Source organism: Canis aureus, chromosome X (genome assembly GCF_053574225.1).
Source record: "Canis aureus isolate CA01 chromosome X, VMU_Caureus_v.1.0, whole genome shotgun sequence".
NCBI lineage: Eukaryota > Metazoa > Chordata > Mammalia > Carnivora > Canidae > Canis > Canis aureus.
In genome coordinates this window covers 121,862,669-121,867,424 of record NC_135649.1, presented here as the reverse complement: position 1 = coordinate 121,867,424, position 4,756 = coordinate 121,862,669, and the positions used below count along the sequence as shown (strand labels likewise).

The following is a 4,756-nucleotide window of genomic DNA, read 5'->3' as shown; positions in this document are numbered from 1 at the left end:
TCCTATAGATACTCCTTATGGGTTGCTCTCACAAAATGTTCCCTCAGGGAAGATTCCTTCTTTGAAAGTAGGTGTGCCACGGAAGAAGCCAGGTTAAAGTGGAAGCTGTCATGTTCGAATCCAGCATGTCTGCAATCTGCCTGGATTCAGCGTGTCCTTGCGTTGGCCAGAAACACCTGAACAGCAGCAGGAATGGGGCTGGGGAGACTGCTCCATCTGACCTGCAGCCCACAGGTGTCATGATGAGGGTGGCTCTATCAACACCATACATGGACTCATGCTCTCTTGAAGGACCTGGAGGATTATTTCACATCCCAGATCAATGCATCATGGGCAACAGGTGCCGTTCTCTGAGAAAGGGTGGGAAAGGTCAAAAAGGCATAAAACATGGTGAGGAAGGCCTATAGGCATCTCTGCAGGGTTAGGCGAGTTCTCTGGAAGAGCTCTCTCCTCACATCTCTGGAGAACCTGTGCGCCATGTTCCCAGAGGGAATGTTGAGCATTCTATTCAATGTTTCTTGCGTTTTCTGTCATTTTCTGTATTAGACTCTACACTATCCTAATCTCATGTGGCCATTTGTTATCATTGTTGTTTGGTTATAGGAATGAAGCCCGGGGTCAGGTGTTATAACGTCTTATTCAGCTTAGCTACCGCATTTTACAGGAAATATTTTCCAATCCCACTTACGTCAGAGGCACAACCCCTGATAGCATCCTCATTGAATGAGTTTGTCCTACTCCTGACCTCGCCCATACTATTTGATGGTTTTAAGGGAGGTTTTGGAGAATGCATTCATCCATTCCCTGGAGTTGTCCAAAATCGGTGGCTTCCTAATGTGCCCAACCGATGCTTCCATCCCTAGAACAGCAGGATCTAGACAGTGAGAGGTGCTTAGGAGGGTTGCTGAAGATTTTGTAACAGAACATCAGGAAAGGAAGAAGTGAAATAAGATGCACAAATTCACCACCTCAGAAATGAGTGGAGTTTCGTGGTATTTGAATAGACTTGACGACATGAGGGGATTAATTTTGTTGCCACTTATAACATGGTGCACACTAACACACACACAGATACATCCACGCATGCATGTATGCACATGCATGCACAGGGCAGTCCATAGGGAACTTCACTTGGGTCCCTATTCACCCTGACAGTGAGAGGAGATGCAGACTGCAGGCTGAGTTCAGAGGGCACAGCCAGTTGGGAAAATCCTTGCAGACGTGCACCTGCCAGCGCAGCCCAGAAATGCCTCTGCCCCCCCCCGCCCCGGGACATAGTGCTCTGTATCAAAGAGCCAGCCAGAGGCCAAGACTTGCATTCAAAATCAGGAAACCATGAGAAGTAGGCTATCATGGCATCTTCTCAGAAACACACCAGTTTAAAAAAAAAAAAAAGCAATAAAACAAAGAAGGAGAACAGAAAGGAAGGAAGAAAAGAAGGAAGGAAGGAGAAGAATGGAGGGAGGAAGAAAGGAAAGAAGGAAAAGCAAGCAAGCAAGGGAATAGGAGGCGTGAAAAAAAGAATCTTCAGGAAATATAATTTTGGAGGAATGCGAAATGATATTTCAGGACTCACTTTTGGACGACTGAAATAAATGAGATGTATTTCGGCGTCTTTGAAATGCAGTCTCATGGACACAATGCCTGGGATCTGAGAAGGAATTGAAAACTTGCAAGAGATGAACAACACCCGCCACACTCACCCACCCGAAAGGTGATGGCAAAGTAATGTTGTGCGAAAAGTGAAATTGATATGTGGGGCAATGTACAATAGAGCGGGAGACCTGAAAAGAGTATTGGTGGATAGAGCTGGAGGTTAGATTTCTCAGTCCTAAGCTGCATGAGATAAAGAATGAAAATTCAAATTCATCAGAGCTGAAAAGCTAGGTGTCTCAGGACAGGAGCCGGAGCGAACATATGCATAATCCATACTCCTCTGATGAAGAATTATGGGTGCACAATTTTTGTTAGTCAACTGGTAGCCTGAAAGGTAGCAAAGGATCCAGACCCCCTGGGGCAGGTCATAGAGATTCACACATTTCTCACCCACAAACATCATTATTCGCATCAATGTAGGAGAAAGGTATTTTCGAATGCAGGAGACCTTGGGAGTCATAAAGGAGCCTTTCTTCAATAGGAAATAATAATAATACGTGAATGAAAATCCAGACAGTGGAGGGAAGGCACATCAAATCCATATTTAACATATCAGTGGTGCTAAAAGGTGCGAGGCAGGTGGGTGGCATGCGTCATTTGTTACACAAATGCAAAACAGGGCAATAAAACCACTAATAGAAAGAAGTGGATGGGGAGAGTGTGCTAGGGAGCCCTTGAAATACATCTCCACCGTCCTTTTCATCGCGGACGTAAGTAGGTATCTGAAAGACGACATATTGTGATAGGTGTTTATTGACATTATTAGAGACTGTGTAGAAATCCTTTCAAAGACTAGAAATAATACAATACTAAGAGTTCGAAATAATCGTGAGAAGGGAGGGCAATGACTTTTTTTTTCTTCCTTATCCAAAGCTTTGTGGATAGGAATCAGTGTTGGGTTGATGTTGATAAATGAAGACGTGATTGATTGATCGATCGATTTATTTATTTATTTATTTATTTATTTATTTATTTATTTATTTAAAGACGTGATTTAAAATACAGTAACGTGCACGTTAACGTGTAATCATAGGCGATATCACTGCTGTGTTTTGGAAGGAACACAAAACGCACGCACGCATGGGAGGGACAGAGGACATCGTCTTTAATGGTCAGGCTTGAAAGATCAAACATCAACAATGAAAGCTGGTTTTCTTTGGGTTGATGACCTTTCCTGCCCCTGCAGACTGCCTTGAAATGAATTGTGGTTTTTAAAAGTTGGATCTCAGGGCCTGGGAGTAGGGGGCGAACGTTTCCCAGCGTGTGAAGGATTTCGGTGCTGTCTGGAAGTAGGGAAAGTGCTCAGGGTTGAAAGAAGAGAAGGAGGTGTATTGAGTTTGCTTACGACTTCCTACTTCTGGAGGCATAAACAAGAAACGACCCAGGACCAGCCAGTTTTGCAAAAATAGATGAAATTAAGCGTTGCCTACATGGCTACACTGGTTTTGTCAGCTCTAGGGACTTTCAAGGTTGGTCTGTGACACAGGGAAGATGTTGGGGATTCAAGGTGAGAGGCCAAGAAGGAATTCTGAGTCCTTGTCTTTGGTGCAAAAATGTGGTTTTATTACAGGATGGGGGCAGGACTCGTGGGCAGAAAGGGCTGCGCATCACGGGGTCATGAGGAGTGGCCCGTTATATACTGTCAACTTGCGAGGTGTTAGCGAGAGCCTAATTCTTGAAAGAATTTTGCAAACAAGGTTTCTAAGACTTTGAGGGGACTAGATATTGTTGGGAAAAGGTCATTTATTATCGTCTAACAAAATGTTGGTCCTGTGACCCTTCAGATATACATCGGTGGGTCATTTGCTTCGGGGATGATCACCAGCATGTATTTTCGGGGAGTAGAGATAAAGGAAGTTTTCAAAGCAATTGTAATATGTTATTTATTTATTTATTTATTTATTTATTTATTTATTTATTTATTTATTTTTGCAATTGTAATATGTTAAAAGGAGACGCACAGGGTCCTGGGGGTCAGGCTAAGATGGCCTTTTGCCCTTAGCAAAGGATTAACATCGAGGTAGCTGCATCCCTAGAGGAATGTCCCTCTGCCTGTTTCAAGGACATGCCAACGAGGCTGTAGGTAGTAAGGAAATCTAATAATTAATCTTTCTTCTGCCTTTGTTTCCACATCAGTCTCCACTTGTTTTCTTGAGTTTTACAAGCATGAAGGACGAGAGTGGCACTCTACAAAACAGTTAAGGCACCGAGTAACAATTTTATTTTATTTTATTTTATTTATTTTATTTTATTTATTTTATTTATTTTATTTTATTAATTTTATTTTATTTTATTTTACTTTATTTTATTTTATTATTTCTTATTTTTTGAAGGTTAAACTTTTATTCAGCAAGGCTCAAACAATTACATGCTAATTTCCAGCTAGGTTGCACCAAAAATGACATAAAAATTTCCTTTTGGGGTGATCCTGGAGTTCTGGGATTGAGTCCCGCATCGGGCTCCCTGCATGGAGCCTGCTTCTTCTCTCTCTCTCTCTCTGCCTGTCTCTGCCCACCCCCGCCCCCCGCCACGTGTATCTCATGAATAAATAAAAACTTTAAAAAAAATTTCCTTTTGGTGTCCCTGAAGAACTGGATTCCTGTTATATAAAAGCTTTGTTCTTTCTTTAGACCTACAAAGAAGTATGTACAGTTGACTTCACCAAATGATTTATTCCCTTTTCCCATATTTAGAAATCCCTTATGATCCCTCAGACAGTTCCTTCTGGAGCAAGTTTCCTCCTTCCCCCCAGCCAGCCCCAGTGGGTTCACCTTTACACTCCAGGGATCACGCCCTGGGCCAAAGGCAGGTGCTAAACCACTGAGCCACCCAGGGATCCCCTGTCCTCCACATTCTTATGTGGAAGCCCTAACCCCCAGTGGGGTGGTGTTAGGGGTGGGGTATTTGGAGAGGATCAAGGTTCCATAGGGCAGGCCCCACGATGGGGTTAGTGCCCCCCACAAGAAGATAAAGAGAGAGCTTGCTTCCTCTATCTCTTTCTACCATGTGGCAACAGGTTGATGAGGTGGCCATCTGTCTACCAGAAAAAATCGTCACCAGAACCCACCCACATGGTCACCTTCATCTTGCATTCTCCAGC

General features: G+C 43.3%; 1 non-coding gene across 1 annotated transcript; it reads right to left on the bottom strand.

Annotated features, from left to right (window-relative positions):
* Positions 1-4,361: 4,361 nt before the first annotated feature.
* LOC144309308 (small nucleolar RNA SNORD22) lies at positions 4,362-4,482 on the bottom strand. Its single transcript, XR_013375354.1, has one exon. It is a non-coding gene; the product is annotated as a small nucleolar RNA SNORD22 (small nucleolar RNA).
* Positions 4,483-4,756: the final 274 nt, after the last annotated feature.